We start from the raw sequence: 25,644 nt of genomic DNA, 5'->3' as shown, positions 1-25,644 counted from the left end.
CAGAGATCAGTTCCTAAATTCCTTCTCTTAGCTCCCTACCCTTAAGTGAAGGAGTTCACAGTGTTGGGTAATTGTTTGCTCTATGGGAGGAAGGGCGATTCAGCTAGGTCAGAGAGAGCGCTAACCAGGCGGAGGCAGAGCACCAGAGGTAGGGGCTGGTGTTGGGGAGAGAAGTCAGGTTGAGGGTAGGAGAGCAGTGCTAGGTTTTCTTGGCTGGTTTGCTCCACAGAACAAAGGGAGTAGCCATAGTAATTGTGGAAGCTCAGAGAATAAATTCAGGTACTTGATTTGAAGAAATTGAAAAATATTTTTTTAAGTTATCTTTTTTATTCTGAACAGTCTAGTAATTTAAGTATTTGCTAGGTTTTTTTTCTTCTTTAAAAATCATCTTGTGAAATATTTGCAACCTAGATCATAATATGGTAAGTGAGATAGCCAGATGAAAGTGAAAACAGGGATAGAGGAATCAAAAAAATTCATTAACGCTATAATTCTAAAAGCATCTTACTATGGGGGCTTCTTTGGAAGTTAAACAGCTGCCCTGATTATAAAGGAAATTGCCCTTCCCCCAGTGACTTTGCCTCTTGGGTCAGAGAGCACACAAAGCCTGTCCGGAAAGAAGACCTCTTGGGCCAATCCCTGTGCCTCTCTTTGCCTCTTCCCATGCTAGACCCAGCCCTCTGGCCTCTTGAGCTATTTTCTTCCTCCTGTAGGGACCTCTGGCTGTCAGTTGTCTCTTCCCAACCAGTTTTCAACCTCCCATTCCCTGTTGGCTCTTGTCCTTCAGCTTATAAAGATACTCAAGTCTCTTTCACTTTTTAAGAATATAGAACCCAGCTCTACAGCCATTGGTTGGTAGCTTCTACTTACATGTACCCTCACAGATTCATTCCTATTGCCCCTATCTTCTGAGGCTTCCTCATAGTGTCTCATGCTATGGACCATCCCCCCTGGCTGTGGTGGTGGTGGACCCTCCTGGCCTCATGTCTTCATTTCTGAAATGCAGTATAGAAGAGTGACAGAGAACATGTACTCTGGATCCAGAATCCTAGATTTGGATTTCAGCTCTGCCACTTAATGTGTGACCTCTGGAAAATAATTTAACATCTCTGTGCCTCAGTTACTTTCTTTAAAAAATGGGGAACATAATAAAAATAATAGCACCTCCCTCAGAGGACTGTTGTAAGGAAGAAATGAATTGATATATGAAAAAGTACATGGAAGGGTGCTTGGCACACAGTAAAATACAGATGATGTAAATGCAGGCTCTTTCTGTTTTCTTTGCAGTCTTTTTTTCCTTTTTCACATCACTGTGTGTCTTACCTTGGCCCTCTCTCCTCTTAACCTATGCATTTCCTGGGGGACATCTTAGAGAAGTTTATGTTTCACTCTCCATCCTTATACTGATGATTTGCACATATGTTTTTCCCAGCTCTACATAGTCTTATCATCTTTGATCCCGTATACACCACTGTCTCCTGGACATCTTCATTTGGGTGTCCCATGTTCATTTCAAAATGACCTAGTCAACTACTTCCCCAAGTCAGCCTCTTCCCATCTTTATGTCCCTGTTAGTGGAACATTCACCCAACCAGTGACTCAAGTCAGGATTCCTTCTTATGGCACAATGGTCACCATGTTCTTGAGATCCCAATTTATAATGTTTCCTTAGTCATACCTTTGTCTGCATGACCTCTGTCACCTTCCAATCATTCTACTTGACTGCCTTCTGTCTTCCATGTTGCTGCCAAAGTGATCCTTGTAAAATGTCAATCTCATCATCTGATCATATACCTCCACCCCCTGGATCCCCCTGGCTTACTGGGTTTTCAAGGTAGAATTCAAATGCTTTTGTGAAGCATTCAGGCCTTGGTGATCTGGCAGGAGCATCCTGCCCTCAACGGTACTGAACTGCTGGCAGTTCCTTCTGTACACCTGATTGCTCCTTTGCCCCTGGGCCTTCACACAAGCAGTTGCTTCTGTTTAAAATGAAACAGGTATGAAAGCCTAGATCTTGAATAACAGTGATGATAAGAGTAACAGTAATCGTAGTTGATACGGAGAGCTTCCCATGTATGCATGCATTGTCTTTGGGTGTGTGTGCACGCAACTGGCACTTGTGTTGTATGGTAATTACAGGTTTGCTACTCTCCCCCATCTAGTCTCCACGTCCTTTGAGAGTAGAGGTTGTGTCTTGTCTTTTATCATCACTGCTTGCCATGTGATAGCACTAAGTGAATGTGTGTTGAATGAATGGGTCTAAGGATGACATTGCCCAATCTGTGAAGTACATTTTTAGGAGGGTATCAGTGGAAAAGCTGAATTAGTTACATCCATTCACCAGTCCTGCCTTACCCTTTGGAACTATAGGACTCAACCCGTTCAGTGTGAACAACTGTGTAGCTTGGAATAAGGGTTACAAGAAAGTTTTTGATTTGTTTTTGTTTTAAATTTCCACTGAGTGATAAAGGGCATAGGTATTCCTGTTTTCTTAGTTTTACTTTGAAAAAGAGGCCAATTTGCTGACAACCCAGTGTTTTCACATTATTAGAATAAAATATATGAATGAATATTATTGAATATTATTTAGGCTTATGATCCAACTAGGTAGTAGATTGGCAATCAACTGATTAAAAGTTTAGATTTCTCCTTTAGTGATCAGATGTCCCCTCCCTCCTTTTTCGTAACTGTTCTATTGCGTGTAGACACATGCTGTTTTACCTTTTATCACTGTATATAAATTGTGTTTTTAGCAACAACCCAGAATATGGACATGCTTAAACAGGTGACTCTTGAACAATGCAGGGGGTTAGGAGTGCCAACCCTGTGCAGTCAAAAATCCACATATAACTTTTGACTTCCTACAACTTAACTATGCATAGCCTACTGTTGACCAGAAGCCTTACTGATAGCATGAACAGTCGATTAACATGTAATTTCTATGTTACATATATTCCATATATTTTTAAAGATTATATTTATTTATTCGTGAGAGACCCAGAGAGAGGGAGAGGCAGAGACATAGGCAGAGGGAGAAGCAGGCTCCACACAGGGAGCCCAATGTGGGACTAGGTCCCAGGACTCCAGGATCACGGCCTGAGCCGAAGGCAGGTGCTAAACCGCTGAGCCACCCAGGCATCCCCCATATTATATTCTTACAATAAAGTAAGCTAGAGAAAAGAAAATGATATTAAGAAATCCTAAGGAAGAAAAAATTACAAGACTGTACTATATTTATCGATACTGTCAGTTTACACTGTCTCTTTGTAAGGTGAATCATGTGTCTGTGAAAATCTACATCAATATTGTCTTTTATGACACAAAACACAGTAGATGTTATGTATATTATACTAACACTAGACATTAGAAATGAAAAGATAATGTACAGTTCGTGTTTGTATAAATTTTAATAAATTTTAATTTTTTATAATAGATTGTATATTTTATTGTAGTGATAAAATAGACTAGTATCTACATACATTTTACGCATTCACGATTTACTTAATGTTTTCGTCATATTTTGGATGTTTCTAGACTATGCGATTCATCTGCCAGTTTTTTCCAATTGTTGCAGATCTCCAAAATTTTTTCCAGTATATTTATTGAAAATCTGTGTATAAGTGGTTTAGCGCACTTCAAACCCTTGTTCAAGGGTCAGCTGTCATTGTTGGCCTGTGGTTTATTTTTATCTAGGTTTTAATCATACAGTAATTTTTGGCCAGCAGGGGGAGCTGAAGCCACTGATACGTGGCTACATAAGGTTTTTCAAACTTCATTACAGCCCCCCAAAAAGTAAGAAAAGCCTTACTGACAAAGAACTAATCAAAGTTCAAAAGGAAGAAATACAACTGTTAAGAGGCATATGAGAAGCATTTTTATCCTGATAAGTAATCAAAGGAATGCAGATTATCACAGTATACTCTTTTTAAATTTTTTTTTTTTATTTTTTGAGTAAACTCTACCCCCAATGTGGGCTTCAAACTCCTGACCCCAAGACCAAGAGTCACAAGCACTACAGACTGAGCCAGCCAGGTGCCCCGTAGAGTATTTTTTTAAATCTATCAAACTGGCAATTGTACTATGCTTCAAAGGTAGTAAGTGGGCAGACTCTACAACTGCTAATTGAAGTGTGCATTGGGCACAGTTTTTCTGGAAGATATTTTGGCAACATATATTAAAAAAAACTAACGATGTCCTTTAATTTAGTTTTTTTCATTTTTAGGAATTAATCTTTAGGGGGAGATAAATAGAGACATATAGAGATTTGTGAGCAAAGATATTCATCAGCATTATATATACTAGTGAGACTTGAGAATAAACTTGTTTAAGGACCCCAGAATAGATTTAATATACGTAAATTTATGCACTCCTTGAGTATTCTTTACCTTACATACCTCATGATGATAACATATTCCACACATTTCTGTTGTGGAAAAAAAGACTACCTTTTCAAGTTTAAAAGCCTAATATAGTGTATCAAGGTGTGAATAAATTAGTATTTTTGCCATATTGATATACTTTCTGATTTTGATCATAGTGCCCTTTGGCTTTCATGTTTCTCAGTTGAAGATGATGATTTTAAAATGTAATCTCTGAGGGACACCTGGGTTGTTCAGTGGTTGAGCGTCTGCCTTTGGCTCAGAGTGTGATCCTGGGGTCCAGGGATCAAGTCCCACAACAGGCTCCCTGCATGGAGCCTGCTTCTCCCTCTGCCTGTGTCTCTGCCTCGCTCTCTGTGTCTCTCATGAATAAATAAAATCTTTAAAAAAAAAATGTAATCTGTGGTGAAACCTCCTTCAGCCTCTTAGTCATTACATTTACATTTCTTTGGATCCTTGTCAGCATTGCTTGTTTTTTTGGATTTATGGTAACCAGTCAGAACTACATTTCAGATACAGCTAAATCGTGATTGGTTAGAAGGATAGGAAAATCTATTCTATTTATAGTCTTTTCCTTGTTGTTGTCAATAGAATTTCCAACCACCCCTCACCCCCACCTTTGCACAAGTTATCAGTGTCTTTAGAGGAACATTCTATAATTGTTAAATTTTTTTTTTTTTTTTTACCAGAAGCCATGAATTCTTTGGGTACAATGTAGGTTTTTTCTTTTCTTTTTTTTTTTTAATATTATTTATTTATTCATGAAAGACACAGAGAGAGAGAGAGAGAGGCAAAGACACAGGCAGAGGGAGAAGCAGGCCCCATGCAGGGAGCCCAACATGGGACTCAATCCCAGGTCTCCAGGATCAGGCCCTGGGCTGAAGGCTGTGCTAAACCTCTGAGCCACCCAGGCTGCCCCACAACATAGTTTTTTTCCTGTAGATGCTTCACTTACCATTTATCCATGCTGTGATACCTGCCATTTTCGTGTCTGCAGTATGTTGGCTTTCTCTAGTTCACTGGGCTCTTAGAGCCTAGTTAGGTCTGATGGTTAGAAAGCTTGACCTTATGTTGAGTTGAAATATGCCCCTCTGCAATTCCCTCTTTGGGCCTCATTTTGTCTACACAGCAACTGCCTAGACCAACTCTAGTTTCTCTTCTGCTGGACAGATCTTTTAGAAATTTAGACAACTTTCATGCATGCCAAAATATTCTCTAAGCTGAAAATGAATCCTTAGTTTTTACAAATGTTTCTCATTTGGTACACTTTTAAAAAAATCTGTAATATATATATTTTAAGATTTTATTTATTCATGAGAGACACAGAGAGAGGCAGAGACACAGGCAGAGGGAGAAGCAGGCCCCATGCGGGGAGCCCGATGTGGGACTTGATCCTGGGTCTCTAGGATCAGGCCCTGGGCACAAGGCAGACGCTCAACTGCTGAGCCACCTAGGCGACCCTCATTTAGTACACTTAAAAATCCTTTCCAACTCTCAGTTCCCTTATTTTTCCAGCTCTGTATTATTTCATTATCAGGAAGCTCATCATTCCATTGCAAAATGGGGAATTTTCTATACGTCTTAATATAATTTATTCAGGGCAGCCCTTCTTCATTTGGGGAAGTGCCTTGGCACCCACCATAATTTTCTAACTTACAACCCATCTATAGTAAATATTCTCAATTTTGTGGTCATTTAGTTTTCTTTTTCTTTTCTTTTCTTTTTTTTTTTTAATAGCGTTTTACTTGAATCTCGTCAAGACTTTTTAAAAAACCCACATAAATTATATTCACATACTTTCTTTAGAGAATTTGGATAGACTGGTATGATGTGATTTCCACTTTTAGAGGCCGTGATGTCTTTTCCTCAGGCTATTCATGCTAATATGTCTTCTGGTCCCATCTTCTGTTAGAGATTTGCCAGTTTGGCTGATTTAAAGCTCATAGCCACAGCCCTTCACTGGAGTACATAGGAGTTATATTGGTGGCATGTTTCTGTTTTTGTCCAGCAAATGTTTATTGAGTGCCTAAATATTCCAGAAGTTGAGCAAGGGGCTGGATAAATGTTGATAAGGGAAACAGATCTGGATTCCATCCTTCTGGGGCTTATAGGAGGTCACTCCTCTCATGTAACTATCAGCCAGTTAAGTTCTTCCCTGCAGTTTTATAATTTTATTTTCACTTTTAAAATGCAGAGAATACTTTGGGATTCTATGACTACCTAATATCTGATATATTAATTTGGAAGCATCTTGTTTTTTGAATGATAAATTGATTCGCTATCAGTGATTTATATGCTTAAAAGAGTAATTTAGAAATAGGTTTTTCTTCCTCATATCTTCCTTGGTAAATATTGAAGCAAATTAAAGTTATCAGCTATCAGCTGTCTTGCTTTTATCACGGTTTATACCCTATTTAAGTGACTCCTCCAGTCTTTATTTGGCATTTATTTTTTTATATATTTAAGCCACCTCTTTGTGGCCTTGCATTTTCTTGCAAGATTTTTTTGTTGGTCTTTTTTTTTTGTTTGTTTGTTTTTTTTTGTTTTAAAGATTTATTTTAATTTTTTTTTAAATTTATTTATTTTTATGACAGTCACAGAGAGAGAGAGAGAGACGCAGAGACACAGGCAGAGGGAGAAGCAGGCTCCATGCACCGGGAGCCTGATGTGGGATTTGATCCCGCGTCTCCAGGATCGTGCCCTGGGCCAAAAACCGGCGCTAAACCACTGCGCCACCCAGGGATCCCGATTTACTTATTTTAGAGAGAGCAAGCCAGAGTGTGTGAGCTTGGGAAGTGCAGAGGGTAAGAGAGAGAAAGTTCCAAGTGGACTCTGCTGAGCACGGAGCCCCAATTGGGGCTTGCTTTCATGACCCTGAGATCACTATTGTAGTGGAAACCAAGAGTTGGGCACTCAACTGACTGCGCCACGCAGGTGTCCCTCTTGCAAGATTTGAATTGTTGTTTTGCCGACATATGTCTTAGTGCTACTGATCAGCTACAATTTACGGCCTTATTGCTTTTCCTCATTTTTGTTGTTCTATTCTGAGTAAAGTTGCTTTTCTCTTCCACCTACCCCTTCTCTCTCCAACCCCACTCCCACGCTAGTTAGCAATTTAAAATTTAAACATTTAAAAAAATTTAGGTTGAGCTCCTGACTTTCTTAATCTCTTGCATTTAGTAAAGTTCACCTCTATGTTTTGTATTACTCATTTTATTTTTAAGCAATTTAAATTTTATCTAACTAAAGTCTACATTTTTTTTCTAAAATTAGGTAACCATATACATTTTTTTGGATAAGCACATTTTTTATGAATGTGTTTAGGATAGAAGGGGGTGGGCAGAAAGGAGAGGAGGCAGGAAGGTAAAGGTATTATAAATATTTTTATTTTTCTCTCACTCTTCAGAGTGTTGGTTAAGTATGTTTTGTATCTCTGTTAAGTGCAGATCACGTATGTCAGTTTCTGATTATAATTTAGAACATTCTGTTAAATGTGTATGTTGTATGTAGGTTCTAATTTTTTTTTTAAGTATTTTATTTATTTGAGAGGGAGTGAGAAAAAAAGTGAGATAAAGTATTGGGGGGAGGGACAGAGGGAGAAGCAGACTCCCCACTGAGCTGACCAGCCCCCTCCTCCCCCTGCCATGGGGCTCGGGACTCCATCCCAGAGTCCTAGGATCATGACCTGGCCCAAGGCAAATGCTTAACCAACTGAGCCACCTAGGCATCTGGTTCTAATTATTTTTGACAAAGCATTATTGTATTACTTAAATTTTTATCAGTTCCCTCCGAAAGAAGTTTTGTGTTGGTAAACACATAGATTATTGAACCCCACATTACTGTTATTGTTGTTTTCAGTTTCTGAATCATTGAGCATTAGAGTTGAAAAGAAATCTTGATTTAAACTAGTCAAGCTCCCTTGTTTTCTACATGAAGAAAGAGCAGTGCTGCCATTTGCCCAAAGTCACATAGTTACCAAGTGGCAGAGCTAGAACTTGAATGCCAGTTTAGCATTAATTTTATCAGTGTGATGATTACTGGGAATAGACTTATATGCTAAACACATTTATATTGGACCATATGCAAACAAAAAAGAATTATTGATTTATGGGGGAGAAAAACAAATGATTAATCTGGTTTAGAAGTGAGTTGACTGATCAGCATACTTTCCTGTTCAGAACATACTCTTCCTCTTAGATACTGTATCTGTGGATCAGGGGATCTTCTTTATACTGTGAATAGTGCTGGGGATGACAACATCACATTTTTCATCTTTGAACTACCTATTTATAGAAACCTTGCCAACCGTCTGTTACAAAATTCTTAGGGCAGAGTATAATATTGTTGCTTTTGTTTAAGCTTTTAAAATAGTAAGACATTTCAATCCTGTCTCATTGAAGATAACCTTTCCAGTAATAGGATTTTGTGTTCCTTAAACTCTTCCCTCACTGATGTTCTAGTTTATATCTTTCTATAGATGACTGATTGTATTGCTGACATGTTGGGTCTTCCTCATTTCAATCTCACATGGAGTAATTTAGAGTAAGTTGAGTTTGATGGGAACCTCATTATTCTTATGTATATTGCTGGTATATTCGCAAGTGTAACATGAAGGCAAATTAGTGCTCTGAGGTAATCTCTTAAAAGGAAATAAAAGAATTTTGGCCTGCTGTTTTATGACATTTTTGCAAGTGGTTCAACTTTTTTTTTTTTTTTTTTTTTTTAGGAAAGTGAAATTGTTTAGAAATTGTTACTTTGGCTCCATCCATTTTTTCTTTTTTACAGCGTTATTGAAATACATTTCACATATAAAATGTACCCATTTAAAATGTAGGGTTTTTTTTAGTGTATCGACATAGTTGTGCATCTGTCATCAAAATCTAATTTTAGAACGTTTTTCAACACCCCAAAAAGAAACCCTGTATCTGTTACCAGTCACTCCCTATTCCTTTTTGTCCCCCAGCCCCTGAGAATCTCTAATCTACTTTCTGTGTCTGTAATTTACCTATGCTGGACATTCATACAAATAAAATCATGTAATATGTGCTCTTTTGGGATTGGCTTCTTTTACTTAGTATGTTTTTTTTTAAATAAATTTAGTTTTTATTGGTGTTCAATTTGCCAACATACAGAATAACACCCAGTGCTCATCCCATCAAGTGCCCCACTCAGTGCTCATCACCCAGTCACCCCCCACCCCCTGCCCACCTCCTCCTTCTACCACCCCTAGTTTGTTTCCCAGAGTTAGGAGCCTCTCATGTTTTGTCTCCCTTTGTGATATTTCCCATTCATTTTTTCTCCTTTCCCCTTTATTCCCTTTCACTATTTTTTATATTCCCCAAATGAATGAGTCCATATAATGTTTGTCCTTCTCCGATTGACTTATTTCACTCAGCATAATACCCTCCAGTTCCATCCACGTTGAAGCAAATGGTGGATATTTGTCGTTTCTAATGGCTGAGTAATATTCCATTGTATACATATACCACATCTTTATCCATTCATCTTTCGATGGACACCGAGGCTCCTTCCACAGTTTGGCTATTGTGGACATTGCTGCTAGAAACATCGGGGTGCAGGTGTCCCGGCGTTTCACTGCATCTGTATCTTTGGGGTAAATCCCCAGCAGTGCAATTGCTGGGTCATAGGGCAGATCTATTTTTAACTCTTTGAGGAGGAACCTCCACACAGTTTTCCAGAGTGGCTGCACCAGTTCCCATTCCCACCAACAGTGCAAGAGGGTTCTCCTTTCTCCACATCCTCTCCAATATTCGTGGTTTCCTGCCTTGTTAATTTTACCCATTCTCACTGGTGTGAGGTGGTATCTCATTGTGGTTTTGATTTGTATTTCCCTGATGGCAAGTGATGCGGAGCATTTTCTCTTGTGCTTGTTGGCCATGTCTATGTCTTCCTCTGTGAGATTTCTGTTCATGTCTTTTGCCCATTTCATGATTGGATTGTTGGTTTTTTTGCTGTTGAGTTTAATAAGTTCTTTATAGATCTTGGATACTAGCCCTTTATCTGATATGTCATTTGCAAATATCTTCTCCCATTCTGTAGGTTGTCTTTTGGTTTTGTTGACTGTTTCTTTTGCTGTGCAGAAGCTTCTTATCTTGATGAAGTCCCAGTAGTTCATTTTTACTTAGCATGTTTTCAAGGTTCGTCTGTGTTGTAGCATAGATCAGTACTTCTTTCTTTTTTATTGTCCAATAATATTCCATTGTATGAATATGCCCCATTTTGCTTATCTGTTAATAAGTTAGTGGACCTTTGGGTTGTTACTGTCTTTAGGTTATTATGAATAATGCTTCTATAAACATTCTTGTCTAAGTTTTTGTTTGGATACCTCTTTTCAGTTCTTTTGAGTATATACCTAGGAGTAGAATTGCTAGGTTTTATGGTATCTTCTGTTTAACTTTTTGAAGAATCACTAAACTGTTTTCCAAGGTAGGTACACCCTTTACATTCACACCCATAATGTATGAAGGTTCAGTTTTTCTACATCCTTGTCAACACTTTTAACTGTCTATCGTTTTGATTATAGTCATGCTAGGAGATGGGAAGTGGTATCTCATTGTGGGTTTGAATTAATTTTCCTGATAACTAATGATGATGAGATATTTTCATGTGCTTATTACCTATTTGTATATCTTTGGGTAAAACCTATTTCTGTCAAAACTCTTGCCCATTTTTTAAACTGGATTTTTTTTTTTTTTTTTTACGATTTTATTTATTTATTCATGAGAGACACAGAGAGAGGCAGAGATACAGGCAGGGGGAGAAGCAGGCTCCCCATGGGGAGCCTGTTGCGGGACTGGATCCTGGAACTACAGTATCATGCCCTGAGCTGAAAGCAAACACTCAACTGCTGAGCCACCGAGGTGTCCCAAACTGGATTATCTTTATTGTCAAGTTATAAGAGTTCTTTATATATTCTGGAAAGAAGTCCTTTGTCACATATGATTTTCAAATATTTTCTCCCATTCTGTAATTTGTATTTTCACTTTCTTGATAGGGTCCTTTATTTTTAAAAAATATTTTATTTATTCATTTATTTTTAGAGCACGTGAGCAAGTGAGCATGAGTGAATGGAGGGGAGAGGAAGAGAGAGGATCTCAGGGCTTTGCACTTAGCAAGAGCATGACCTTATAGAGCTTGATCTCACAACCTTGAGATCATGACCTGATCTAAAATCAAGAGATGGACTGTAACCAACTGAGCCACTCAGGTGCCTCTTGATATGGGGTACTTTAATGCACAAAATGTATAATTCTCATGAAGTCCAAAGTACATATTTTTTCTTGTCACTTGTACTTTGGTGCCTTATCTAAAAAGCATCGCCTAACCCAATATAATGAACATTTAACTCTTGTTTTCTTCTAGGAATTTTATGATTTTTTAGCTTTTCAGTTATGCTCCATTTTGAGTTAATTTTTGTGTAAGGTGTGAGATAGGGGTCCAGCTTCATTCTACTGCATGCAACTATCCAGTTGTCCTTGCATTGTGTACTGGAAAGAGTATCCCTTTACCCCCTCTTGAATTATTATGGCGCCCTTGTCAAAAACCAACTGACTATAAATGTAAGGTCTTGTTTTTGGACTCTCACTTACATATTTCATTGATCTATATGTCTGTCCTTATGCTGGTATCAGCTGTCTTGATTTCTAGGTCTTTGAGTTAGGTTTTGAAATCAGTAAGTGTGAATCCTCCAATGTCATTCTTCCTTTTCAAGATTGTTTTGGGTATTCAGGGATTGAATTGAATCTCTAGGTCAATTGCCATCTTAACAATGTTAGATCTTCTAATCCATGAATAGGGGATGTCTTTGCACTTACTTAGGATTTAACTTCTTTTGACAATTTTTGTAGTTTTCAGAATATAAATTTTATACTTTTGTTAAATTTATTTCTAAGTATCTTATTCTTTTTGATGCTATTGTAGATGGGATTGTTTTAAATTTCATTTTCAGATTTTTCATTGTTAGTGTATTGACATATAATTGATGTTTGTATAGTGATCTTGTATCCTATAATATTGATGGCTTGTTTTTTTAGTTCTATTAGTTTACTTGTGGGTTCTGTAAGGATTTTTTATATACAGCATTATATTATGTACAAATAGATGAGTGTTAATTTTCTTTTGCAAACTGAAAGCTTTTTATTTCTTTTTCTTGCCTAATTGCCCTGGCTAGCATCTGCAGTACAATGTTGAATAGAAGTGGTGAGAGCAGACATCCTTGTTTTGTTCTTGATCTTAGAAAGTATTCAGTCTTTCTCCATTAACTATGATGTTAGCTGTGTTTTTCTCATAGATACCTTTTGTCAGGTTGAGGAAGTTTTCTTTAATTCCTGGTTTCTTGTATGTTTTTGTCATGCAAGGGTATATTGGATTTTGTCAAATGACTGCATCAACTGAATGATCATGTGGCTTTATTAGTATAATGTATTATGTTAATTGACTTTCAGGTATTAAACCAACCTTGAATTCCCAAGATTAGCCAAACTTAGCAAAGGTACTGTCCTATTTATATGTTGTTGGATTCATTTCTTAGTTTTTTGTTGAGGATTTTTACATCTATATCCATTAGGGATATTGGTCTGTAGTGTTTTGTTTTGTCTTTAAATATCTTTGGTTTAGATATCAGGGTAGTAACAGCTTTATCATATGAGTTGAGATGTGTTCTTGACTTCATCTTGAAATAATTGTGGTTTAACTTTGGACGTTCATTTAGCAGTAGTAAATTCTAATTGCTGAATGAAGATAATATAACTAACATTGAAAAATGATGTGCTGTTGAATTCCTGGCAGTCAGAAGAGTCCTAAAAGCTTCCCTCCAATGTAACAGCAAATATTTAAGAATGAAAAGGGGGGTACAGAATTAAATACAATTGGATTAGGTCACAAATTTTCTTTTTCTTTAGACCTCTGCCCAGTACTCTAGATCTTCGCCTCTTACCTGGTTCCCTTAATCTTGGTTTTATTTTGGGGTAATTGCTTTGTTACCTCATTCTGGTTATGTCATAAATAATACCTAATTTCAGCATTATTGGGGGTGGTTTAGGCAAGCTTCACATAAGGGACACAAGAGAGTGCAATTAGAAGCCTAAAGCACTCAAATATTGCTAATTGTTCTTAAAGCTTCTTAGCTTTGAATTTTTAACCATGCAAAATGTTAATGAATAGAAGGGACTTTTCTTGGCTACCACATAACTTTTAAGGGTGACTCAGTATTTTCTTCCAGAGGTACTACAGTGATAGCATCTACTAGGACCTCAATAAATGTTTATGAATGAGTGGAAATGAATGTTAGGACTTTAAGGGGATATCCAGTTTTACTGAAAATCAAAGAAAGTCATTCAAGGCAGGAATAATACTGGTATTACTGTTGTATTATAAAAATTTAATGACTTAGCCTAAATATTACTAGCAAGATCACATTTTGATACTCCCAGTATAGATAAAATAGGAAATGTGAATTTTGCCCCCTACCCCACATAGATGGTTTTTTCCTTCTTTATTTCATAAAAGTTATAGTTTCATTTAGTAGTTTAAAAGCATTGTTTCAAAATTTCTGTTTGTTCTGCTAGTTCAAGTTAGCTTACTTGAGACAAGTTTTGTTAGATTTGTCTAAATTTGATTGTGGGAATTAATTTGGAATATGGGAATATCTTATTCTTTTTGTCTAATTCAGAAATGAGAAAAGGTTGTTAAGGAAATGATATTATTTCTTGGTGAATGAGTGACAGAGATAAGATGGGGACTTTAGCATTTCCTGAATTCTAGTCATGTTCTCAGTAGCTTCTGGTCTCATTTATAATATTTACAATTTTTACATTAGATCTTTCCGAGTTTCATTATGTTTACAGAGGGATTATGTTCAGGATTTTTGGGGGGATGCATATTTATCTAAAAATGATCTAAAGCAGTTTCTCCAACTTTTCCTTTAAAGTACTTTTAGTCTGGGGTTGTCTAGAGATACTTGTCACAAAAAGGACATTTCTCTGAAGACTATCTTGAAAAAAGAATTTTGCAGTTTGCTCTATATTTATGTTTATTTTAACAAGTATGTGCAGTCTTTGATTGAATTAACACTCCAGCAAGGTGTCTGTCCTGATTATTCATTGGCTTCAGTGACTCCCTAGATCATAGATCTGTGCTCCAGAGTATACATGAAAACCCAGTTCAAGAATCCAGGAATTAGTGGATTAAAAAGGAATGTTCCTCTCTGAGAATGATGTGTTTCTCCACAGGAGGGAACGAGTGTGCTGTCTCAAAAATCCCTAGGTTTGCTCTCCTATCAGAGTGAGATTTTGGAAGTCGCATCTTAACTTTGGACTCAGCAACTGACATTTTTTTAAAGTGATATTTGCCTTGTGCACCTGTTGCCTCCTATTCTCTTTGAACATTTTTTTTTTTTTAACCTTACTCTCTTCATCAGGCGCTCTAAAAGTTGGCTGCTCATGGCTGCCCTGAAGAAGATCTTCTGCATGTTTGCCTTTATGTTTCATTTGGAAAAGAAGCCAGGCAGCTTCTTGGCAAATTTTGGGCAAAGTCTGACATTCAATTTTATTATCTGAAACTGTGTTTAGGTCCTAGACAGATTGCTTCTTTTGACATTGCCTCATCTGCAAAATCTGTATATGGGAGTACTCCTATTAATGTTTGGTCAATTAACTTTTTTGGTTAATTCTAATAAATCGAAAATATTTATTTATTTATTTTAAAGATTTTATTTATTTATTCATGAGAGACACAGAGAGAGAGAAAGGCATGGATACCTTTCCTCTACATGGATAGAGGGAGAAGCAGGCTCCATGCAGGGAGCCCAATGTGGGACTCGATCCCAGGACCCCAGGACCCCAGGATCACGCCCTGAGCCAAAGGCAGACGCTTAACCACTGAGCCACCCAGGCGTCCCTAAATTGAAAATATTTAAATGGTCTGTACTAAAATTTAAAGAAATAGAATTTTTTTTTTAAAGATTTTATTTATTTATTCATGAGAGACACAGAGAGAGGCAGAGACACAGGCAGAGGGAGAAGCAGGCTCCATGCAGGGAGCCCGATGTGGGACTCAATTCCGCGTCTCCAGGATCAGGCCCTGGGCTGAAGGCAGGCACTAAACCGCTGAGACACCTGGGCTGCCCTAAAGCAATAGAATTAATTAAAATCCACCTCAATAATCAGTGTAGGGACACCTGGGTGGCTCAATGGTTGGGCATCTGCCTTTGGCTCATGGTGTGATCCTGGAGTCCTAGGATCGAGTCCCACATCGGGCTCCCTGCATGGAGCCTGCTTCTTCTTCCCCTTTGTGTCTCTGCCTCTCTTTTTCTCTGTGTGTCTCTCATGAATAAATAAATAAAATCTTTAAAAAGAAAGAAAGAAAGAAAGAAAGAAAGAAAGAAAGAAAGAAAGAAAGAAAGAAAGAAAGAAAGAAAGAAAAGGAAGGAAGAAAGGAAAGAAAGAAAAGAAAGACAGAAAAAAAAGAAAGAAAGAAAGAAAAGAAAAGAAAAGAAAAGAAAAGAAAAGAAAAGAAAGAAAAAACAGTTACTGATTCATCTCTTCATGGAAGCCATAAGACATTTGGGCCCTGCCTCTGTGTTGCACCCTGAAGGGACAAAGCACTTGCCTGCTTAAAACTGTCTTGCAGACATGGCAAGTGTGTATCTCTCATGAATAAATAAGTAAAATCTTAAAAAAAAAAATCAGTGTAGTTTTTTTTTAACAACTTGAGAAGTTTTATTTAAAATATTTATATTAAGTCCCCATTAAACTGCATGCATTAGAAGTCAGTGCTTGCTTGTATTGCTACTTTGAAATCTGAGACCACAGAGGAGAAAAACCATCAATCTTGGGTGTTACATCTTTTTTTTTTTTTTTCTTTTAATATAGCTGATGGCCTGAAAGAATCTGACTTGTTTCTTTAAGCGGTAGAGCGGTAAAATTCAGTTGAATTTTAGTGCCATCTTCTGAATTATCCCAAAATAAAGTACTTCTTGGTTTAGGAGTGCTTTCAGAGTTAACCTGTAACTTTAGTTACTGTTCTTACTAACACAGTTAAATCATGAGGCTGCCTAAGATTAGTCTCTCTTAAAGAGTAACTGGATCACTTCTGTGGTGAAATGGTAGGTTGGTATCTTTATGTAAATTTGGGAGTCTATCTCTAGTATGAAGAAAAAAATTATCTTGTTTTTAGATGGGATTAAAACTGAGGAATGCCCTGCATTCTTATAATTGCTACTTACAAAAGTTTTTTACATGCCTTGTTATTTAATCTTACTGAAAGTTTGCTACTGGATTGAATGCATAAGAATATATATTTGGAATCAATTGAGACCTCCATTTAATGGAAAAAAATACTGATTTCTGAGCCTTTACAGTCATTGTAATCACTGAGGATTTTCTTTTACCTAACATTTGGCTAAATCTTGATACCTGTGGAATTGTGAAATAAGTAGTATTGTTTGGGTTTGGTTTAATACCTTATATCATTGTAATTCTTATTCATGTACCATGTTTCTGTTGAGAAGATGTTAACTCTGGAAGGCAGGTGATGCAAGAGAGAAAGTGAGAATTGGAGACTGACCTCTGATCTCAGCGTGTCCTGCTGTAGGCCTTACAGCAGAATCTTAACTGTTCTCTCTTGGCCTCACCTCATTTTTGCACTAGTAAAATCTGGAGGTTTAACTAGGTGATCTTCCATATTCCTTCTACATCCAAAATTCTGATTTAAATTTCTTACCTTTGGCTCAGTCCATTCTGGCTTTCTGCTTAATATTTAGCTGGTTAAATATAAACATGAGAACATGCACCAATTTCAATTTTAAAGATATTTCTTTCATGATATAATTTTAATGTTGCCTGAAATAGATTGATGCATTCATTTCTGTGATATCTGGAACAAGGTCTTGAGCTTATTAGGTACCCACTAAATTTTTGTTGAATAAATGCATTTTACCTTTTTATGTGGCTTTGGACTTAAGAACGTAAATAATCTTTTTCAGAATTAGAATACATTTTTTTGGGAGCTCAAAGTATTTTTATGGGTAGTGTTATGTTATCTGAGTTTATGAATGAAAACATTGTTTGCTGGAGTGTGTAGATAGGGATTTGAAGTTTGAATTAGGGAAGAGGTTGCTGACCTTATATTTTAACCTTCTCAGTTATTGAACTTCGGAAAATAGCTTTTAAAAATATATATATTTTTAAAGATTTTGTTTATTCGTGAGAGACACAGAGAGAGAGAGGCAGAGACATAGGCAGAGGGAGAAGCAGGCTCCCTGCAAGAAGCCGAATGTGGGATTTGATCCCATGACCCTAGGATAACAACCTGAGCCAAAGGCAGATACTCAACCACTGAGCTATCTGCCCCTGGAAAATAGCTTTAAGAGTTAAATTTATGAGGTAGACACTATTATCTCCTTTTTACAGAGCAGAAACTGGGTCTTCCAGGGTCAGTACTTTGCCCATAGTAACACAGCTGATATGTTAGGGAGGCAGATAAAATCTAGGGCTACCCCTGGATCCTATACTCTTTGTTATTACCACACTATACTTTTTATTTATTCAGCAAATTCTTACAAAGCGCCTCCTTTTGCAAGGCTGTGGACTAGGGCCCCGGAATGTAATGATGAAATGATAAATAACAGAAACTGGGTCCCTATTCATTTGAAACTAAATGGCTTAGGACCTCATCTTCTGAGTTTTATGTATATAATAAATATATAATATATACAGATTTATTTATTTATTTTAGAGAGCGAGAGTGTGCACATGAGCGAGAGGGGCCAAAGGAGGGACTCTCAAGCAGACTCTGTGCTGAACCCAAGGCGGGGCTTGATTCCATGACCTCGAGATTATGATCTGAGCTGTAACCAAGAGTCAGATGCTTAACCAACTGCACCACCCAGGCACTCTCGATTTAATATATATACACATATGTGTGTGTGTGTGTGTGTGTGTGTGTATATATATATATATATATATATTTTTTTTTTTTTTTTTTAAGTTCAAAACAAAATAATCCCTTGTATTTTGAGATTAGTTTGGACATACGGGTACTAAGTTTGTGATAGAAAGTTCTGCTTAGGAATACCTGGCTTGTTAGGAGATATATGGTGGGGAAGTTATTAGAGTGCCTTGTTTATTGTACAGGTGAGAGTTATAAATCTGAACCATAAACCTGCCTTTTAGGGCTTTCAGGCCAACTTCAGAGGAGACTGATCTATGAAAACAATCTCAAAGAAACTATAGAAAGCATTTAATCAAGATTAGGATAATATAGTGCCAGTTATTTACATTATTGCTAAGTATGGTGGATATGATAATGGTGTCTGGTAGAACATATCTTGAAGGAAAAATAAGTGGCAGTATATTGGGGGAAAGGAAGGAATGAGGAATGATTGTAAGGAGGGATGGTCGTCCTTTTCTGTGCAGAAAGAACATATAGATAAAGACATGAATAGATCAATGTTGTGTATAGAAGGGAATGACTTTTCTGAAGAGTAAAGGATTTATATAATATGAATAATCAAAGTAATATAGATATTCTAAAATATGAGAAATTAGACTTTTTTTGACTTTAGGTATAGAAAAGCTAAATTCAAATTGGCTGAAACAATAAGGAAACTTTTGTTGTTACATTGTTGTCATGAAGCTGGAAGTCCAAAAGTCTTGCAGATGTCAGATTATTTGATATAAAGGCTTTGTGCTGTCCCCAGGGACAAAAGTTCTTGCCAGCTCACCATTCTGCCCCTTTTGTTGATGTTGGTGGCATCTTTAGGCTTGCTATAAGGGAATGTAGCAGTATGAGGTGTCATATTTAGCATTGTCTGAAGAAGAGGAAACTGTTCTTCCTCATTTCATCTTTAGGAATGAAGAAGCTTTTCTCACAGTTCTCTCTTACAGGCCTTGCAGGGGGCTTCCACTTATGTCTCTTTGGCCAGGATTGGGTTTCATGCCCATTTCCAACCAGTCATTCGCAGAGAGGATGGGTTAAATGAATCCATTAGGATAAAATGGATATTTAAGAGTCAACCACAATGACTACTCCAAGAGTGATTTGAACAGTAAGGTATGTGTGAGTGACTGAGCATGTATGTGTGTGTATGTTTAATCAGCCTTGACGTCCACTGTGTTTCTAGGGTTAAATTTTAAGAAAATATATTTACTTTCCTAAGATTTTTGCATCTGTAGTGGATCACCTTTGAATGTCCTTATTTGTAAAAATTGATGTCTCAGCAAAAAGACATCTGGTTTGAGATAAGAATGTAAAACATGTTGGCTGATTTAAATGCCATAAACAATGTGAACTCCCAACTTTTGGGTTAAGCAATGAGAGAATGGGAAAGTTGCAATTTATTTTTCCCCAAAATGCATGTTTTAAATGAACATTTCCACTATCTCCTAATTACTGAAAAAATGTATTTTATAAAAATCTTAGTTAATTGGGGGCCTACTTAAATCTGGCAGTTGAGTTTTAAGAGTTGATAGGCTACTTACTAATCAGTAGTAAGATTAGTTATTTTGTGGATGAGTATCTTTGAACATAATATTTGTAAGTATACACTGCAAGGGGCTTTTGCCTTTTTTGGTGTTTTTCATTCTGCTCATTTAGATTTCAGACTCCTTAGATTAGGGCTCTAGTTCGCCATCTATTGGTCTGTGTTTAACACCCTTCTGCTATATTTTGTGGAATTACTATTTATGTGGAGATAACGTGTATACGTTTTTTAATCAACTGAGTTTTCTTTCCCAGGATTATAAAGAGCAAGACTAGTATCTCTAGTATGTGTATACAAATATGTACACATATATTAGTTTATTCTTTGTGTAATTTATGACTTCATGATTAGCTGCTTGCTTTTGATATTTGAGAACCATGACAATGATTGATAGTGTGACTCTAAGAGTACAAAAGGAAATTCATGGAAATATAAGTGTGGATGCTATATAGGAGCTGGTGAGTTATTGTAACTTTGTGGGAGGACTAAAAGTGTGAGGGTGTTTTTTTGACTAGCGGAGTGACGTATACCACCGGATATTGGTTCTGGTAAGCCACAAAACAGTACTGAGCATTTCTCATCTTCCGTTTTTGCAGTAGAGCATGCCCTTTCTACCTTGCTGAATTTGATGATTTAATTGTTGGAATCATTTTTTTCTTTATTTAAACTAAATTCTGATGAATCCCAGAGTCTCTTCTTAAAATCTCAAAGCACTAAATCTTTTGGCAACTTTTTCTTTGGTTTTAAAGGATGGTGGAATTGTATTTGTGTGACGCGTTGCATTATATTGCTTTTTTTGACCTAGAAAAGGTTTCATTATTCTAAGGCCTTATTTTGGGAGAGGAATAAAATACTTTGTCGACAAACTGGCCATGAAAAATTAGGTAAAATGCCACCACTTTGAACCAACTCGGGTTGGAAAGTGGGAAGTTTGCTTTTTGTTGTGAGATTTGGGTTTCTCTGTGGAGTTCTTTGTTAAACTTTTAGTATAGCAGTGAACTTCCTTTTGGTGGCGACAGGAAGCATAAATACTCATTGTGTAATGACATTTGCCTGCTTTGGCGGATCTGCCAAGCCATGACACCCAAAACAAGACGCGTGCTTCTTAACGAAAACTACAGTTCCCAGCGGGCCCGGCGCGGGTGGGCCATCACTTCCCCTCTCGCTCCCGTCTGTCCCTTCCCGGGCTGGCCCGGCGCGGGCCCAGGCCTGCGCTTGCGCAATGACGACGTGCGCCTTTTTTTTTTTTTTTTTTTTTTTTTTCCACCCTGGCGGCTGCGGAGCGCTGCGCCGGGGCTAGTGCCCAGGCGTGCTGCAGTGTACGGAGGCAGTCGGCTAGGACAAAGGGCGGCAGAAAGCGCTTCACTGGTCAGGGAGCTTCCTACCCGATTGAGCGCGCATTTAGCCCTGGGATAGTGTGGCACCGGCGGCTTTAGCCTGTTTACTACACAGTGCAAACAGTTCCTCGCTCACGTCCTCTTGCTCCGCCGCGCCTGCCCGCCTTGCCCCCTCATAGCCGGCGCGCGGCCCCGCCAGCCCCAGCGCGGAGGGAATGTGACGGCGTCAGTGCCTCAGGTTAGCCTCACCTCGGCCGGAGCGAGGGCCTGCTCCCGCCTGCTCCCGCCTGCTCCCGCCTGCCGCAGTGCCGCGTGCAGTCGCCGCACGTCTGGGAGCCGCTGGGTCCCGGCGCCGCGGCCTCCGCAGATGGAGGTGCAGAAACAGCGGCCGCGGCGAGGAGCCATGACTGAGGCGGCGGCGGCGGCGGCGGCGGCGGCCGCGCCTCCTGGCGGCCCGCGGGGGCGGCGCGGCGGGCGCCCCCTGGCGGCGCGCCGGGGCGGAGCGGCCCTTCGCCGCCGCAGCCGCAGCCGGCGGAGGCGCTGCTGTCCCTCCTCCCCGTGTCCCCGGCGCTCGCCCGCTCGCTCGCTCGCTCCATTCTCCCTCCGCTTCAGATTAAAGGGGGGGAGGGAAAAGGAGCTCGGCCGCCATTTTCCCAGTGCCGCCGCCACCGCCGCCACCGCTCGCCGAGCCGGCGGGAGAACCGAGCACCGTAGCGAAGCCGACTCGTCTCGCCGCGGCGGCGCGGGGGGCGGCCGGAGCGCGCTCCCCGGCCGGGAAGAGGCGTGCGGGGGTGGCGGCCGGGGTGCGGGCTCGGGCTGCAGACGGCGGCGCTTGTTTGTGCGGGGCGGGGGGGCGGCTTCACCCTCTGCCCCCGCCCGCCGGCTCCCCCGGCCGGGCTGCGGTCCCCGGCCGTGCCCAGGCCCCGCCGGAGCCGAGGAAGGCCGGAGAAGGGGCCCGAAAGAGAAGAAAAAGCGGCCGCTCCCCGCCGCCGCCGCCTTCCCCTCCCCCTCCGCCGCGTCCCCCCCCGCCCGGAAAGTCAGGGCGGCTCCGGGCGCCGGGGGGGAGGAGAGCGGCGGGCCCGGGCCAGAGCCGCCGCCGCGCGCCCCCGCCTGCCGCCGCCGGCCCTCGGCGCCCAGGCCGGGGGCTGTTTGCAAACTGCGCCCATTTTGTGGGGCTGAATCCGCCCGGGCAACGCTCCTCCATCACGTGGTAGGTGCTGCTGCTGCTGCTCCTCTCCTCCTCCTCCTCCCGCTGCCCTTTCTCCTTCTCCTCGCTCTCCCTGTGGCTCCCATTTCTCTCTCTCTTTGTTAGTTGTAACTAGAAAGGCAGGGCAGGGCAGGAAAAATCCCCGGAACTTTAAATGGCCTCTCCGGGCTTCCCCGCTGCGGGTCCGGGGCTGGGAGTCGCCCCAAGGGCGGGGGTGTGCGGGGGCCCTTCCCCACCAGCTGCCGCCTCGTTCGCCAGCTTTTCCTTTGGCGTTCTATTTAAAAATGCGGCCTTAAGAACACGATTTATTCCCGTAAAAAAAACCCCAAACAAACTCTGGCTCTCGCCTTGAACTTCTCTTGACTGCAGAAGGCCTTTCTCTGCTCGAAACACATCTTGCGCGTTTCACGGTGTGTATCACAACTCTGATTGTTAAGTCAGATGGTTATTTGTTTCATGTATTTATTATTTTTGTTGCCTGTATATTGAGGTCACTTACATTTTCCGATCTAGTCTCCCTCAGGCGGACGTGTTTGTTTGTTTTTTAAAAAAACTAAAGAGGAAGAGGCATTTATTTGCTTTTAAGTGAGTTTGGGGGGCCTGTTTTCCGGCTGTCTTTTGATTCTTCAGCAAATAGTTCGATTGTTTTCCATACGGTAAACAACGTTACCCTCCTGTTTTACTTAAAAATCCTTTTGTTTTCCTTTGTCGGGATCCCAGTGTGGTTTTTTTGGAGAAACACGTTACTTAACTATTGCTTATTGATTGCCTTAGGGGGAGAAGGGGTGACATGATGGCGCCACTTTAAATTGCTCTTTCCTCCTCTGCTTTTTCCTCTTTATTTTGGAGGCCACTGGAGCATTTTTCGTTATTTGTTAATAAACCTGTATTTGAGAGTGTTGACAATACAACTGGTAGGGCTAGAGTTTGGTACTTGAAGGGCCGGGAGACCCAGATCCCGAGGTGCCCAAAGTTCCGAGAAACCTCCCTAGTCGTCCTGCCTCGCCTCCCTCCCCTCCATTCACAATCCTGGTGTTGCCATCTCCTTTGTCACGTGGCTAGCAATCATTGTGTTTTTTTTGTTTGTTTTGGGGTGTGTGTTTATATTTTTAAATTGTAGCCCAGAAGAACCTACCCCTTCTCCATTGGGGAGATAAAACACTTCAGTTGTTTTACTTTGAGAGGAGAATATTTATAATAAATGATAAAATTACATAATCTTTGCCTTGCATAATCAGTATATAGTTATAGATTGTTACTGAACTTTGTCTCTAAAGCACTTTCGAGTATGGAAAGTAGTAGGTTGGAATATGTTTTGCGTTTCTTAGAATAGTCTGTAGTTTTGATTTTTCCCAGCTCCTTGGGTCTTTTAAGTACCACTGTTTACAAAGGCTTAAGTGGGTGTGTTTTCCCCTCCCCCCTTTTATACGCTATACTTGGTTCCTTTTCTAATAAAAACTGCCCTAACCAATTTAGAAATTTTCAGTTGAATGCAGGCATTGTCAGTTAAAACTATTTTTCTTTTCTCCTAACAGCAGGGAATACTTTCGAGTAATTGTTTTCCACCTAGAGGTATTTCATTGTTTCTGTTGCATTTATGATCCAGAGAATTTTTGCTTTTAGTCCTTAAGATTTAGAAGAATGTTGTTTCATTAGGTTTCTTCATATCAATTTTTCTTATAATTGGATAAATTCCTATGTTATAAAAGTACCAAGTACATTTTTCTCTTGTTTTATATAGATTACTGGCCACTTACCCAATTTAAAAAAGTCTGTTGTGAGTTAGTAAACATATTAGAAAAGTAAAAATGAAATGTAATTGATTCTTAAGTTTGCATTGATTCATTTCCTCTTATGTATATTTTTAATGGTTTGGGCCATTTTCTTTGCTCACAGTTACATCATGTCATGTGATATGTACGGTGTGATGTGTAGTTCTAAAAATAAGGCAAGGTAAAAATGCTCATCCCTTGGGAATTTAAAAAATGTGTTATATGTGGGGTAACTGTCTTCAGTCATGGAATTTTGATTTCGATTTCCGCTATGTTTATCCAACAAACTATGCAATTTCTTTGGCCTTTTCCATATTTTATGTATTACTAATCTCATGATTTGAGGTGGTGAACTTTTTATTTCTCAAGTATGTACTACTTCCAGGGAAACGTTAGATGTGACAAAGATTCTTAATATCTGTATTGTAGTGTAGGTTTCTGATGACTGCTACATTTAAGTAAATATAAAATAACCATTTTGACCTGTGGCTGTAGACAATTAAGAAAGTGATCAATTAATTACTGACAGTTTTGAGGTAAGGCAGGGTTTTTGGTCCCTTGGCTTATTACATGAATCTGTTGAATGAAGCATTTAGAAGTGCATCTTTCCTGAAAGTTTTATCCAGAGCATTAGTATTTGACTTCTGTGCTTTACCAAAGTGTGATGTTAAATTTTTGCCTGATTTTCTTTATTCCTGCCTACACATGTTATTTCTGTGGTTAAACCTGCAGAACATTCTTTGATTGTTAGACTTATTATTATCCCGCTGAGGAAAATTCTGGAAGCTGGAAAATGAGTAAGCCTAGTTCGCTTTTGAGCTTTTATCAAGGTGAGAAGAAAGGAAAATACCCTCATTTTTATCTTCTTCAAACACTGCCAGTACTCTTCCCTTCTTTAGTAGTGATACACTGTAACCAGTGTCTCTATGTCTTATTGGGTTGACCACAGATTTTAATTGTATTTTAAGGTGAATAACAAGTTTTAGATTTGTTCTGTTTGACATAACCTGAGTTATGTAATCTGTAAACATAGGGCCATTATAGGTGGTGATGCCGGTTTGAGGAGGTATTTTAGCATTGAGTGGTATAAAGCTTAGATGTCTTGCTTGGAAAAACAATTTTAAAATGTAAAAAACATGCTAGTCCATATTGGATCTTCTAAACAGTTATTGAAAAGCCTTTGTTTAAAGAGTACTGCTTATTCCTCTTATATTTAGTCAGCTTCCTTGGGCTGGGGGTGGGGGGGTGGTAGGGGTTAATTTTTCTTCTTGGTGAGGCCATTAAAATAAAGAAACTAAGTGACTTCCTTCCTGAAGAGAGAGAGCGAGATTGATTTTTAAAAATTGATCCCCCCTCCCCCCCCAAAGGATCTGTCCCGAGTTTGGAAAGGAGGGAATGATGCATACATACTAAGTATGTGGTCTTTGGTGGATTGCCCCAGAACAAA

At 39.3% G+C, this 25,644-nt stretch overlaps 1 protein-coding gene across 5 annotated transcripts in view; it reads left to right on the top strand.

The window, feature by feature from the left end:
• KANSL1 (KAT8 regulatory NSL complex subunit 1) overlaps window positions 1–25,644 on the top strand; it is a 186,342-nt gene that overhangs the window by 7,376 nt on the left and 153,322 nt on the right. Inside the window, exon 1 of one of the 5 annotated variants that reach the window (XM_055321512.1) lies at window positions 21,817–22,428. The exons of 3 other annotated variants lie outside the window; for them this stretch is intronic. The gene's annotated coding sequence lies outside the window, so the exon portion shown is untranslated. Of the gene's footprint in view, window positions 1–21,816; window positions 22,429–22,775; window positions 22,836–25,644 lie in introns of those variants that run through there. One more of the 5 variants, XM_055321523.1, reaches the window with a different exon arrangement.

The sequence above is a fragment of the Nyctereutes procyonoides genome, unplaced genomic scaffold, assembly GCF_905146905.1.
Source record: "Nyctereutes procyonoides isolate TBG_1078 unplaced genomic scaffold, NYPRO_anot_genome, whole genome shotgun sequence".
Classification (NCBI taxonomy): Eukaryota; Metazoa; Chordata; class Mammalia; order Carnivora; family Canidae; genus Nyctereutes; species Nyctereutes procyonoides.
Note: the sequence above shows the minus strand (reverse complement) of the source record. Positions and strands in the feature narration are given on the sequence as shown.